This window comes from Lacerta agilis, chromosome 2 (assembly GCF_009819535.1).
Source record: "Lacerta agilis isolate rLacAgi1 chromosome 2, rLacAgi1.pri, whole genome shotgun sequence".
Taxonomy (NCBI): Eukaryota; Metazoa; Chordata; class Lepidosauria; order Squamata; family Lacertidae; genus Lacerta; species Lacerta agilis.
The window spans coordinates 72,602,758-72,618,747 of NC_046313.1; the positions used below are offsets into that span (position 1 = coordinate 72,602,758).

General features: G+C 43.6%; 1 protein-coding gene across 3 annotated transcripts in view; it reads left to right on the top strand.

Moving 5' to 3' along the window:
* The first annotated feature begins 2,152 nt into the window (after positions 1–2,152).
* Positions 2,153–15,990, top strand: part of PRKCD (protein kinase C delta) — a 56,436-nt gene continuing 42,598 nt past the window's right edge. Inside the window, exon 1 of one of the 3 annotated variants that reach the window (XM_033140742.1) lies at positions 2,153–2,235. The gene's annotated coding sequence lies outside the window, so the exon portion shown is untranslated. Of the gene's footprint in view, positions 2,236–2,308; positions 2,427–2,517; positions 2,740–15,990 lie in introns of those variants that run through there. The other 2 variants (XM_033140740.1, XM_033140741.1) reach the window with 2 other exon arrangements.

Here is a 15,990-nt window from a genome sequence, read left to right on the forward strand (position 1 = left end):
CACCCCCTTTCTTTTTTTGCTTTCTGTGTAAGATTTTGTAAGTGTATGTGACTATCAATTTTGAAATAGGGCTAAGTAAGTTAGGCAACAGGAAGTGTCACTTGTTAAAGAAGAAAGTTTATCATTTATCGCTCCCACCCTTCCTCTCAAAGGAGACTGCTCTGCATTTTATACAAAAACAGAAAACATACATTTATCCAATGTTAATGTAAAACAGAACTATGTGTGCCCTTTCCCCTACTAAGCTAGCCTTAGGCCCTCAGGAGTAGCAGAGGACACTATCTCATCGCTAGTGTTGAAGTAATATCCAGCTTTTCTACATGGAACGGGAAAGGCACCTTCTTGTCCTTTGCCTCAGGCAGCAGCTAGCCTTGGGCCAGCCTTGATCCTAGATTCCACGAGAAGAGAAACGATAAACTGCAGAGAGCAGTGTAGAAAGGACTTTAGAGGTACTAGTAACTAGAATAATAGAATCATAGAGTTGGAAAAGACCACAAGGGCCATCCAGTCCAACCCCCTGCCAAGCAGGAAACACCATCAAAGCATTCCTGACAGATGGCTGACAAGCCTCTGCTTAAAGACCTCCAAAGAAGGAGACTCCACCATGACTAGATGAGTCATGCAAGCCAGCCAAGCCACATGTTGCAGAGCAAAAAATAAAAGTAAAAATGCTAACTTCTATCAGACCAAGGTCTTCATTTTCAATTCATCTCACAATCAACTGGAGATTCGTGTAAAGCTGCAGACTCCATCCACTGTTGGCTCTACCATGACTGCCCCTCACAGAAAGTCAAGCACCTTTCCAGGGCAAATGCACCACATAGGTCAGCTTACATTACAACATTAACAACACCTTGGGGTGGTGACACAGGAGAGGGGATTCTATGTGGCAGCCCCCACCTTGCTGAACTCCCTCCCCACCAAGGGAAATCTGGCACCTCCATTATACAGTACAGCTTTTCCTGAATGCTGAAGACACACCTCTTCACCCTGGTTTTTGACACCAGAGGCGCATATTTTTAGAACCCACTGCCCTTAGGGGGAGAGACAAGCAATTAATAAACAACAACAGCAACAATTTAACAAACAATTTTACTAAATACTGCATTGTCAATAAATACATTTTACTCTTTATTTAATTATACTTATGCATGACTTCCCATGAGGCATATCAAAGCGATTTACAATATAGTATACCACTTGGAAATTTTACGCAAGGGTGGAATATACTTTTTATATTTATAAATAAATCATGGGCATAGAAACAGTTCAAACAATTGCACAAATAGCAATTAACACTCACCCACCCACAAACGACAACACATACGTAAAATAGTATCAATTCCAATGCCATACGGTCTAAAATATCGGTAGGGTAACATACTGATGTTTTTAATTTGCCCCTTCATGGATCACTGCCTTGTCGTGGCGAAGGGGCTTGAATTACTCAAGCAAGCTATGGACAGGTCAAGATGGACAGGTCATAGCGGAGAGTTTGGACCAAACGTGATCCACCTGGAGAAGGAACTGGCAAGCCGCTCCAGTATCCCTGCCAAGAAAACTCCATGGACAAAGGACAAAGACAATTTATTAAAAATAAATAAATATGAGAAATACTGATGCAGAGGGTATCGTAAAGGAAGCGGAGACCACCTCCTTCCCCGGGCCAGCCTCTGCCACCCAGCTTTAATCAAACGAGACACTTTCCCCCACTCGGCCATGACCTTTTTGAGCACAGGAGCGACTGCGAGGTCTGTCCCGCGTGGCTTCGAGAGCCCGCGCCCGCAGCGTTTCCAGGGGGAAACCGCCCGGCCGCGACAGCCCCTCGAGGCAAGAAGCCGCTTCCTTCCGGGGCTGAGAGAGGGAAGGTGGAGGCCGGCCGAATTTAAAACAAAGCGAGAAGTCGAGGCAGCTGCCGGGTCAGGTAAAGGCGCGCGGAGCCAGGCGCGCCACACACACCCCCCCCCCCGGGCAAGGAAGGCCGGCCAACCGCGAGAAGCCCGAAGCCCCGAACGAGCTCCGTTCGGCCCGGGAGAGTTCCTCGACGGCGACGGGAGAGACCAGGCGAGCGGCAGAAGAAGCAGGAGGAGGACGGAATCGGAAAAGTGAAAGGAGACGCTGAAGCCTCCAAGCGCCTGTTCCGTTCGATGTGGCCCGCGCGAAACAGGGGATTCCCGCCCCTCAGCGCGCGCCCCCGCCCCGCTTTCTTCTCCTGCCCGGCTGCAAGAGCAGCAGGTGAGCGCGTCCGGCAAAAGTTGAGGCGGAGCGCGAGCGGGTGGAGGGCGGGGCGAGCGAGCAAAGCGAGGGCGGTCCCGAGGCGGAGGCAGCGCCGCTTGACTGCTTCTCTCATTTCGGGGCAGCGCTCTCGGCCTCGGAGCGCCGAGCAAGTCCTGCGCTTCCTCGCGAGGGTCCTTCGCGCGAAACGGGTGAGTGACTCGTTGGCGCGCGCGCGGGCCGTCTCTTACCTGCTGCGGCGGGGCCGCCACTTTCGCAGGGGCCCGGGGGGGGGTAAGGAGGAGGGCGAGGTAGTTCCTGCTCCGCCTGCCTCCTCGGTGAATGAGGAAGCGGCGCGGGCAGCGCCTCCCCATCCCTTTTCGAAGTGAGCGAGTGTGTTTGTGTGTGAGGGAGATTTTATCTCTCGCCCACCCCACTTTCTGGCGCTGAGGGGTTGTACGAACGAGCACTTCTTCTCGTCAGAGGAGCGGGACCCTCCGGCGCGCGAGTCGCTGCCTGGGCTGGGTGAGTTGGGCGCTTGCCTGCCTCTCGTCTGGGGCTGGGTGGCATACTTTCGCTCGGAGTTGCCCTTTCTCTCTCTCCCTCTTTCCTGGTTCTCACTTCGCAATCGAGGGCAGCCCGGCACGGGGCAAGGCGCGCGCACCCTCGAGCGGGTCCTGCCCATGGCGGAGCGGGCGCGTTGCACAACCGTGGCGAGAACGCAGGGCGACTGAGTTTTAACATCCCGCGTCTCCACCGGGACTTCCTCGTTTTAAGAGCCTCCATGTTTTCTTTTAAGTGCTCCGCCAAATTCTTGCAAATCGAATGGTTGACTTAGTAAGGGGAGGGGGTGAGGCTGATGGGCTCGGACTTTTCTCTCTTTCTCTGCAGTTCACTGCATATGCTTGTATGGTGTAAGTTACCAGCCCCTCCTCAAATTTCTTTTCTGAATCGTCTCTAGCACCTTTAGGGTTTTTGTTTTTAAAAAAAAAACAACCAACAAACTTAAAGACAAACTTTGCTTTACTAGACACACACACACACACAGAGAGGACACTCCCAACTCATCAAAATCACTTGTAAAATCTGCTGTCTTTTGGTGTGTCAGAATGGCACTGTCTGAAATCTGGCCTCTGCAGCTTGGCGTTTGTAGGAATTTGGTTACCTTGGCAGAAGGTAGTCAGGACAGGGAAAACACAGCGACAGTGTTCTTCAGCTGGCAGTTATTGACAGATGTTAAAACTGAAAGGCATTCTCACATGACACCACTATCTGATAGAAGCATTCAGCATTTATCGGTTTGCCTGATCTTTAGTCTTACTACACCAGTGGGTGCCTGGGTGGAACACGATGGCTGTCATCTGTATGAACAATATTCATTGCATTTATGAAGTGTGTATTATGATTGCTATTTCGATTGCCTCGGTTGTGCTTCACTGGTGTCCTGATGGTTTCCACCCCATTTTTTCTACCCCACAGCTAGAAACAGCATGCTGAGTAGTTTGGGGTTGAGGATTAGAAAGGGTTTCCCCCCAAGCTTGGTTAGTATCTATAGGCATTTGCTTAGTTTGGAATGTGTTTGCCTTCCCATGCAGCGTAAGGCTAGGTTTGCTTGCATTTAGTCATCTCAAGTTGTTTGCCATCTGAGTTTGTTTCTGTTGTGCACCTGTTCTCTTGAGCAGTGGGTGAGATGATAGGAGACATCTGAAAGCAGCCCTGTTTAGGGAAGCTTTTAATGTTTGATAGATTATTGTATTTTAACATTCTGTTGGAAGCCGCCCAGAGTGGCTGGGGAAACCCACCCAGATGGGCGGGGTATAAATATATTATTATTATTATTATTATTATTATTTGGTATCTTCCAACAACTTCGTGGTCCTGTGAATGCAAACTGTGTTAAGTGTTTCTATGGTGCTATACCAGCATTGCTGAGAAATTTATCAGATGTTTCAAACAGGTACAGGAGTAGTGGCAAAACGTTTTGATATATATGCAGCAAATGAACTCTCAATTTGTGTAATATGGACACTTAAGGGCATATTAATAATAATATAGAGGGACGTGGGTGGTGCTGTGGTCTAAACCACTGAGCCTCCTGGGCTTGCCAATCGGAAGGTAGGCGGTTTGAATCGGTGCGACGAGGTGAGCTCCCATTTGCTCTGTCCCAGCTTCTGCCAACCTAGCAGTTCGAAAGCAAACCAGTGCGAGTAGATAAATAAGTACTGCTGTGGTGGGAAAGTAAACAGCATTTCTGTGTGCTCTGGCACTCGTCACAGTCCTCCGTGCGCCAGTAGCGGTTTAGTCATGCTGGCTACATGACCCGGAAAGCTGTCTGTGGACACATGCTAGCTCCTTTGGCCTGAAGTGAGATGAGCGCTGCACCCCATAGTCACCTTTGACTGGACTTAACCGTCCAGGGGTCCTTTAGGTAAAGGTACCCCTGACCATTAGGTCCAGTCGCGGACGACTCTGGGATTGCGGCGCTCATCTTGCTCTAGGCCGAGGGAGCTGGCGTTTGTCCACAGACAGCTTCCGGGTCATGTGGCCAGCATGACTAAGTCGCTTCTGGCGAACCAGAGCAGCACACGGAAACGCCGTTTACCTTCCTGCCAGAGTGGTACCTATTTATCTACTTGCACTTGACGTACTTTCAAACTGCTAGGTGGGCAGGAGCTGGGACCGAACAATGGGAGCTCACCCCATTGCGGGGATTCAAACTGCTGACCTTCTGATCGGCAAGTCCTAGGCTCTGTGGTTTAGACCACGGCACCACCCGCGTCCCCTAGGGGTCCTTTAACTTTACCTTAATAATAATATGTAGCTAGGCACAAATTTCCAGTTGTGACACCCATGCCGCAGGTTGACTGCCTGAAAAATATGCCAGCAGCATTAATGTATTTATTTGCTTGATCTTTAGACTTTCTATACCCGAATATGACATTTTTGCACTAGAGAAAAATCAGCAAATTGAGCAATATGTTGCTTCTTCCTGTCATGCTAGCCATTAAATTTCTAAATGAAATGGCTGAATGATCTGAACAGATGGGTTAGTCTAGGCTTAAGCCATGAAATAATTAGTTCCAGGAAGTGTAGCTAGCTGTGTCTGGGTGGGGAGCATACATGGATGAGTTAATAACTTTAGTCCTAAAGATCCGGGAATACTATGGATTGCTGCAACTTGCTTATCTTTAAGTTAATGCAGATTGTGAAAATGCTGTGTCGTTAAGTTAATGGGATGGTGAAGCAGCATGTTAAACAATGTGATTCATTTACTCTTTGGCTACAGCGCTATGCACACTTTTCTGGGAGTTCCATCCGTTGAATCCAGTGAGACTTACGTCTGACTGAACATGCATAGGATTATTCTGTATTCGCTGCACAAATTGAGCGTGATAATCACATCTTTAGTGTTGCTTAAATTATCAAAGCACATGCCAAAGAACATACGGTTCTGAGTGAAGAGAACGCATGAGAACCTATGTGGTATAATGGATGGAATGTCAAGAGTGGGATTGAGGAGGCCCAGGTGCAAATCCCTGCTCAGCCATGAAGCTGAATGGGTTACCTGAGCCTGTTACTGCCTCTCAACCTCATGGGACTTGCTCTGAGAGTAAAAATGCTGAGGTGTGGTGGGGTACGTTTTGACCGTATCTTAAAATCTACATTCTTGGTGTTTGTGTGTGTTTGGGGGGGTTGTACTTTAACCTTGCATTTATTAGAATGTTTCAGCCAAATATATTCATCATACACACCTACACATCCTCAAAGCCGTTCTTTTTTTTTATTTTAAAAAAAGGTAAAACAATAAAATTATCAGTAAAAACAGTTTTTAAAACTCAAGTGTTTATTGTAATCAGGTCAAAATTATTTGTTTAAGAATTCAGAATATAATAGGAAATCAGATAGTGTACACTCGGTGTGTGTGGAATACTAAACTTTCTTTGTTCCTGCGTAGTCAAATGGCTTTCAGAGTTTGAGATGTGAATCGGCGGAGGGTTGCAGCCTGGTCTTATTCATTAAATAGTAAAATGTCCTTAATTTTGTCTGTTCCCTTGATCTGGAAACTTGAGCCTATAAAGTACTGTAGCTTTCAGGAAGGCAGGTGAAATGGCATGTTGTACTTGTCAAGTAGTCCCTTTATATAATTGCATATTACGGAGGCAAAGTAGTGCATTCCTGACTCTTAGGCTTGTGGATGATTGGATGCTCTACAAGGAGTCAGTGCACAAAGCAGGAAATGAATCCACCTTGAAGAGTTCAAAACCAGCCTTTGCCAACCTGGTGCCCTCCAGATGTTTTGGACCACAACTCTCATCAACCCTAGCCAGCGGGTGCACCGGCTGGATCTGATGGCAGTTGTATTTCAGACTGTCTAGAGGGCACCAGGTTGGTGAATACTGGTTTAAATAAAAGAAGTACTGTAAAAGAATGTGTCCCCAAGGGATTTTTAGTAGCGGCAACTGCATTTGTGGACAGGAACAAGACTATTTCCCTGGAGAGCTGGGAATATTCAGAGGCATGAGGAAGCAGAGCGGGATATGATCATGAGTCCAGATGAATAAACAAAGGGAACAAAAATGTCCAGAGTTGGGCTTATTCACAGAGATGCAATTAATCAAAGGTGCCTTCGGTTAATCAAATGTATTCTTTGTTATTAAACATAATTACCAAAGAAACTTTTTTTTTTTAAATGCTGTTGGTTTGCATATAAGAATTGACACTTAGTGGTAAGATTATAGTTGCAGCAACCTTTTGTAAGACCTTTTCTGTGGTGGCACCCTCTCAGTGGAACTCTTTCCCACCCTTCATAGCTTCCAGATGTTTTCAGATCCAATTAGTTGTACTTGTTGTTTTATACCCCACTACCACCACCCTGGCAGGTGCTATGATATTGTCTTAAGAATGTAGTTCACCTGTTGGACCTTTTGAGGCCAGAAGAGCAGCTCATAAATAAATTTATAAAGCAATAAATATAAATGCTGTGGGCTCTAAAATGTCCCTTATCAGTTTAGGAATTAGCATATACATATGTGTGTGTAGCATTTCCTGGAGATGTCTGTAATCTGAATGCTAGAAAAGATTCTCAAAATATGAATGGTGTAGTGCCCATCAGCCAAAATGACAATGATAAACTTGGGTGGAGAGGAAAGTAAATAAGATTACAATGCAGCTTTGAAAACCATAGCATATTTAGCTTTTGTAAATCAAGGTGCTTATTAAATCCATATAAAAAGCTCAGAAAAAATATATTCTTATTTTTATAATTATTTTGTTACTTATCTGTCAAACTTAAATGTCTGCATTTGAAAACAGCAAAGTGATATTAAAAAGTAACGTTTGAGTTTTATTCTATAAATTTTGACACCACAAATGTTTTATAGTTCACCAAAATGTGTGTTGTTGACAGTTACTTACAATTACTGTGGCTGTAGAGACCAGTATGGGAGAGACAAGTTTGGTTGCAGCTGGGGCAGATGAAGGTATCTGGTTATGCTGATGTAGATGTACCATGGCGTTGCTTCTCTATGCATTCCTCCTCTGGTCACTTCTATGGATTCATGACCTGACTGTGCATCTCTAGGCATTGTGATCATCTTCATGGGATTTGCACATGACGGGTTTTATGTCGCCAGCCTTCATGTCTCGTTGTATGTGTGTGAATACTTGTTTAAATCCATCTACAAGTTTTCTAAATTGTGTTTGTGTTTGTGCCTGCTTGCTGAACTTCACACATTGAATATTCCTTTGGAAAATGAGGAGATACCACTCCAAGCACTTGCAGAGATTCAAAATCTCTGAATGGTAAAATGAGGTTTTGAAAGATTTGAACCGTATTATGCAGAATAGCATGCATGTACAACTGAAGCTTCATTTATTCATTATAAATGAACACTATCAATGCTGTATGCATCAGTATTTTAGCAGAACATGTTTGATAGGCCAATTTCTTCTTCACAATCTCATTCTGTAAATCATTACAGTGGTACCTCGGATTACGAACAGTCCTGTTTACGAACTATTCGGTTTACGAACTCCGCAAAACCGGAAGTAGTGTCCCGGTTTGCGAACTTTACCTCGTTCTACGAATGGAAGCCGAACAGTGCAAGGGCACCAGCGGCGGGAGGCCTCATTAGGGAAAGCGCACCTTGGTTTAAGAACGGATTTGGTTTAAGTACGGACTTCAGGAACGGATTAAGTTCATAAGCCGAGGTACCACTGTATATTGCTGAGATCTAACATGAAAATTCATGATCCATTTCCTTAAAATCACAACTTTGCTTAATATATGGCTAGTGCATTTCCCTTCCTTCTTGCATGCACTGCTGCTATTTCATTTTCAGCCACATACCCTACTTCTCTTACCATGACAGAGAGCAGACTGGCTTGTCCTACCTCAGGCTGTTGTACCTTTGATGCTGAGATGGAGAATTCCATTCTTTTTTTTTCTTTTCTTTTTAAACACCTTCAGATTTTTACATGCAGCTGTATCAGGAAATGGGAGCCTCTGGCTCTCAACTGTTGTTGGATCCCAACCTTCAGCCTCAGCCACCAAGTTGAATGGTCAGAGATTATGGGAGATGGAGTCCAGAAACACAAGGGGGGGGCACAGGTTCCCTTATCCCTGAGCTGCATCCATTCAGAGAAAACCACAATCTCTCATGTGGAGCAATAAAGCCCTAAATCGGTATAGCAGCTGAACTTGTTAACATACAGTCCTTTCCATGCAGTTGTTACTGGCAGGCTGCTATAAAAGTAACACCAGTTTTTGCAAGCGGAATTTGAGGGCAGTTTAGCATAAATAGAAACTTGGCTTTTAGGTATTTTAGTTCTCTGAATTGCTATGCAATTTGTTTACCACACTGCCCAGTCATGTATTTTGGTGTTGTTTATGTAAGGTACCTTCTTGGACATATTTAGTGGTTATTATATTGCGATTGAAAGTGTTATAAATTAATTGTGATGGCCATGTAAAACTGTAAGAATCTTGCATTGTTGCACTTACTATTCCGATTGTTGCACTTGCATTGTTCCGACTTACTATTCCGATTTGCAGTGGTACCTCGACTTACGAGCGACTCGACTTCTGTATTTTTCGACTTCTGAATGACCCCCTGTCTCCATGTCTTGCAAGAAAATTTGTCACCTTTCGTTTTTGTACATAACCATGTTTAGCATTATGTCTACACTAGCATTTTTGCTAACCATGGACATGGTTTTTCAACCATGACTAGGACAAGGTTTTTGATTTGTGGCTTGATATAAAATGATTATCGTGGCTAATTCATAAAATTATTTTAAATGGGTAAATCATAGAAAGGATTATCATGGGTAAAAATGACCATGGGAAATTCAAAAAAATGAAAGGGGTTCAGTTTGGTGCAAGATGGGTACTATAGGGTACCTGGTGACGCAGTTCACAATTCCCAGAAATCTATTAAATGAGTGGGTATTCCCTAGCATGAATAAAGGAGGACACTCAGAAATAACCATGCTGTTGCAGAAATTCCAAACTAGGCAAATCACATTCTTTCCTCCAATAGTAGTTCTCCAGTTTGTAATCCAAGCCCTGCTCTGCTCATTTATCTCTCTGTGGATGGTGCAGGGAGGAAAGTCTCACTCCCTCTTTCTTTTAGCAATGTTACAAGGGTGAATTGTAAGCCCAGTTCAGCCCTGGACTTAATCCTAAGTAAGCACAAATATGATCTGGTTGGGTCCTTGACTCTAGCACTTGCTCCACAGTTGAGGGAAACCACAAAACTCAAAACAACAGCACCCGTCAATTGGACGCTTAATATACTGTCATGACATAACATAAAAAGAACTGTGCTCGATCAGACCAAAGGCCTATCTAGTGCAGTCTATTCTTCCAATGGCCACTGGCCAACCAGCAGCTGGACATGAGTGGACTAGCACACTCCTGCTTGTAAATCCCAGAGGCATGTTACCGTACTTCTGATTTTGACTAATATTCATTGAGGGCCATATCCTCGTGAATTGTGTATTTATACATTAATAAATAATAATGTATTTGTTGTCTGTGACACAATCTGCAATGCCATCTTAAAAGACTCACTGCATCTCTCTACCTCTGTGTGCTGCTGTTGCCATGTGTGGCGTTGCATTGGGAGCTTCTTGGTGTGGAGCTGAAGCAAGCTCAAAACCTTCTATCTATAATGACTGCCTTGGATGGCTTGCTTCATCTTGCTTGACTTATGACAAGGCCGCCTCTGAGTCCTATCTGAAATGTGATTAGTTTGGCTGTACTAATATGGTGACTGACTTTGCAGTGATCCCACTTTATTGACAAAGTTGAAGGTTAGGGGCCATGATGCATGTGACAATTGTTGTGTCTTCGTGAGCAGGAGAGTTAAAACTCCTGTGAGGTGGTGGTAGTCTAGAATTGTGCATTTTGGTAATTTCTTTCTTCTGTGCTATCCCCTTTAATTCTGAACGTTCAGAAGAGGGAAATGATTAAGAGCCTTCATAGATACATGAGTAGCTGTCTAAATACAGCAATTGGAAATTGCTTGGTTTGGGCAATATGTTTTGTGGGTACATTTTTGTACATGGGAGAAGAGCACTCAGGTTTTTATTTAAACAAAGAGGGACAATTATGCTTGGACACTTGACCAGCTTAAAAACGGAGGCTGGTAATTAATCAAGGATTTTTTAAATATTAATGTTGTAAGAACAATAAAATAAGATCATTATCAACAAGTTTCATATATTGTATCTGAAGAAGTGTGCATGCACATGAAAGCTCATACCAAGAACAAACTTAGTTGGTCTCTAAGGTGCTACAAAGGTCCGTATAGTTAAAGCTATGGTTTTCCCAGTAGTAATGTATGGAAGTGAGAGCTGGACCATCAAGAAGGCTGATCGCCGAAGAATTGATGCTTTTGAATTATGGTGCTGGAGGAGACTCTTGAGAGTCCCATGGACTGCAAGAAGATCAAACCTATCCATTCTCAAAGAAATCAGCCCTGAGTGCTCACTAGAAGGACAGATCCTGAAGTTGAGGCTCCAGTACTTTGGCCACCTCATGAGAAGAGAAGACTCCCTAGAAAAGACTCTGATGTTGGGAAAGACGGAGGGCACAAGGAGAAGGGGACGACAGAGGATGAGATGGTTGGACAGTGTTCTCGAAGCTACTAACATGAGTTTGGCCAAACTGCGAGAGGCAGTGAAGGATAGGCGTGCCTGGCGTGCTCTGGTCCATGGGGTCACGAAGAGTCGGACACGACTGAACGACTGAACAACAACAACAAAGGTGCTACTGGAAAGAATTTTTTATTTTGTTTTGAACAAGTTTCATACTTAGGTTAATAACAAAACCTGAATCAAATAACTATTACTGTGAAACAATATGATTTCTTTTAAAGCTAATGTTCATGAACTATTGATTTTATTACTTTTTTATTCTGCACTCTTCTCCAACCCTGTCACTGAAGGTTGTGTGCAAGGTCTTTTTGCTAGGCTAACAATGTGGCTGGCCCAACATCAACACTGAATGCCATGGCTGAGTTTCCCTTGTTCTAATCAAACAATTAGCCATGAAGCAGTGACCTTTGTCATTGATGGTTGATTGTGTTCCTTCTGTTCATATAGCTAGTAGTTATTGCACTATTGCTGCAGGGCTAGAGGGCAAGCTGTACTTGCTCCCATCCTTTCTAGCAGATAATACCATTCTTGATTTAAAATAAAAATAAAAATGTGTGCCATCTACACAGTGGTGTTCCTGGAATAGCAAACAGGCCAAACGGAAAGAGGGCCCATTGTGGTAGAAGGCTGTAGCTAGCCTTGTTGTCATTTTCTAGTACTTCCAAAAATAAACAAATAACCTATTTTCTGTATCTTAGCATTTCATCTATAAACAAAGCATTACTAATGGCAAACAGTAGTTTTAAGAAAAAAACAACCACCTTAGTTGCTGCTAGTACATGAAAGCACAAGTCCTGTGCATGTTTACCCAGAAGTTAGCCCCACTGTATTCAGTGGGCCTTATTGCAGTGGGAGTTATTACTTGAAATGGAACTTATTACTTAATAATTTATTGCTGCAAATATGCAAAACCACAGTTTCATTAAAACACAGGTTTCGGAGACATGCAAGGCTATTCTATGTTTGTTTGGAATGCAGCATTACAGTTTCATTACTCATGCTTTCTAGAGTCTTGTTTAATAATCTGGAAATTCATTTACCATTGGAAACATTTTTTAAAAAAATCAAATTTACAATTCTTTTTTTTAAAAAAAAAAAAACCTCAGAATGTCCTTTAAATGTTTTGTAAAACAATTTTGTTGAGTTTACGTCTGCTGCTAATGGGTGATGTAATTAGAACACTGTGGATTGAACTAGCGCAATTTCACCCTTCACCCCCTGTCAGGGAACTGTCCTCGCCTCAGCGTAGAGTGGTGCAAGGGCTTTCAGGGTATAGAGAGCCCCTGCAACACCTCCTCAGCAATTCCTCTTTGTCTAGCGCAGTCCCTCTAGTGGGGAAGGGGATACTGCCCAGGTCACTTCTGGGTTTGCGGCGTTCAGGAGCCAAAACATTCGCGAACTAAGCTGTTTGAAAACCAAGGTATGACCGTACTAGTTTTTGTACCAGCACTTTATTTATTCAGTTGCTGGCTGTTGTAGGTATGATAAACTTCCATCAACACAATGAGCATATGCTATTCTCTCTTATCAGTAACTAATGTGACTTTATTAATACTACATTTATATCCCACCTTTTCTCTAAGGAGCTCAATTCCCCCTCGCCCCCTTTTATCCACACAGCAACCCTGTGAAGTAGTTTAGGTTGAGAGGCAGTGACTGGCCCAAGGTCACCAGGTGAGCTGGATCACCAAATGGGGTTTTGAACCCCGGTCTCCCAAGTCCTAGTCTAGCACTCTTAAGCATTACAGCACACTGGGAAATTCACTATTGGCCTTAGAGCTGTTATTGCTTACTATACCCAGCATACTGGAACAAGATTCTGTAGTGCAGTGCTGAGGAAGCTCCAGACTGGGGGCCTAATTAGGTCCTCCAAGCCTCTTCATTTGGCCTGTTAAGCCATTTGGACCAAGCCACACCCACTTGTCGTACACCTGATATCACATAGTATCGCATGGGACGTCAGGTGTGTGTTGGGTAAACTAGTGGCTGGACCAATAAGGGGTTTGCAGGCACCACTGATCTCCTGATGGTTGACACCTCCAAAATCCTATGTGCTGCTCTTTGCAAGTGAGCTTTTATAGAGCTGTGTGCAGTGCTTTGATGTCCCAACAACCAGCTGATTGCCAGTGCCCAATTGTTGGGGTTTGAGCCCACAGTGTTTACCACACAGGTAAAAGCTGGTCATCTGACATCAGATGATTGACAGTTCCACTTCCCCACCCTTTTTATAGTTAGAGATGGTAAGTGGCATTTTGTGAGCCAGCTTTGCTCCCTTCAAGGGAACTGCCTGGCCCCTAAGCAGCCAACCCACATCCCCCCTTTTCTTCTTATTTTTTTGCTTCTTTGAAACTGCCATTTCAGGCAATGGTAATTAAGAATGGGAACGAGATAACTGATGCAGATGCTCCCCCCTCCCCGGCACTCCCCTCTTCCTCTTTTCTCTCCACACTGCTTGTGAGAGGGCGGTAGTGCAGATGAATGAGTAAGAAAGGACGGGTATGTTTTCATGTTTTCTCCCTTTTATCATTTATGCAACAGCTGCTTTCCAAAATGCTCCTTCCTGGAATGTGAAGAAAGATGAGAGGGAATTCTGAGCAAGCAGAGCCATTGTTAAGCAATGGCTTCTTGCTGCTAATAAGAAACAGTAGGAAACTGTGCCACTCCGGGCTGCAGTTCTCTACCAGAAGAAATGCAAGGGGGAAAGGAATGAGAGCTGAGAGTGGAGGTGCGTCTTGAGAAATAGGCAGTGGAGAGATGGGGAAGGCATTGCTTGCGAGATGCCTATTTTGGAATTAAATTGGTTTGTTCCACCACCTCCCAGCGTCTTCTCAATGGAGTCTGCCAGAGTTGTTGGAAAGTAAATTCTATTTTATGTGCAGGGCTGGGTCCAAGATATTTTGGTGCCTGGGGCAAAGGACAAAATTACACCTCTCTCCCATTCCATATACTAAAGGCAAACCAGACCTGAGAGCAGCAGACCAGCTGCACAGGGTGGATAGCATTATGCACACAGTTCTGTTCTCTACCATGAGACCTTATTTGGGCAGTACTTCAGCACCTGATTTTTTTGGGGGGGTCAGTTTAGTTGTCAGCAATCAAGCTTAAATACATATAAAATATGGCCCTCTTACTGGAAGCATAAGATAATTTCTGGGGTCTCCAGGTGGCCATTGTGGTGGAATGTGATAATTGTATGTAGGCTGAATCCCTGTTGCTGAATTAATAAAGCTGGCGACTCAAAAAGATAGGCCTGAACATTTTGCATGACAAAACTCATCACAGCTGGAAGCTGAAAATATGCTTCCTGGTTGTTCCAAACACCACTGAGCTGTGGACAAATTAATAAGCACAGGTCTGGGTGGCACATGCTAGGCACATGGGTTTGGGTTTTTTCTTATTGCAGGTCCTAGTTTGAGTTTCCTGTCTTCCATTTATTTCTTCCCATGAAGATGAAAATGTATTTGTGATTCTACTGTATTCTGCACATCAACATTGCCTCAAAATGGCAAAAATCCATATCCCTTGGACACGCCAGTTCTGACGTTGATTATTTTCATTTCTTTAACAGTGCCATAGCATGCAGAGCAGCTCTGACTGAAACATACATGAGAGTATGTGGATTGTGTTCAGTGTTCTCTATGAAATGTCTTCTCAGTTTCAAGAGTGCCTTGTGAAACCCATATGTTCTTATCTTTAACAATATTATATTGATCCTGATGCTGTAGAGCTTGAATCCTAAAACAAAACACCACTACATAATGTCTAGGACAAGGTATGCTGTACTGAGATCACAATTTCAAACTAAGGCTTCTTTTAAAAAATTGGAAGTACTTTTCACTTTGGTGCCCTTTGCTTCTTTTAATCCTTGATACCAGTAGAGTACTATTGGAAGGAATATCTGTGGTTCTTTTATGTTAAATTTCACAATAAATAATTGGTACGTATTTGTGAGGTTAAGCACAATAATAGCTGCAAACATCCTGGTCATAAGTTAATTACTTAGAAATGAAATCCTACTAGTTATTTCTAGTAGAGCTTGTTGAGGACCAGAGCCTAAACCACATGATCAACAAATAATATAGAAGTTGCCAAGAAATAATGCCTGCTTTATTCATATCTGGAAGTTAAGAGCATTTTCCTTTGGGCCTGGGAGATGCATGCTCAAATCCCAGCCCAGTCAGTGTTGTTCAGAACCATTGTGCAAGCTGAAGGCAGTCATTTCATTGAAAGCCGCTGAAATAATAACTGACTGCCACTTCTTTTCATGGTTACATGTTTAGAGGAGATGAAGCCTAATGCACTTGATAATTGTAGGACAAGCTTCATTTTAAGGCTCAACTGGATATTGTACAGAGCTGTAATGCAACTGCCAAAATAAATGTGACTATCTGAATAATGCTCTGATGATCAGTAGAATGATTCTTTTCTACAAAAATAAACTGAATTTAATAGGCTGTTTATATGGGTATTAAAGTTTATTCCATATTGTTCCTAGCAACCTCTGAATTTGGTGTTGGAGAAGTATGTACAAACTTATTAGTTCTAGGACAGAGTGCAATAAACAAAAAGAAAAGTTGAAAGGTGTTACCAGCCATTGATTGACGTGCTAGGGGG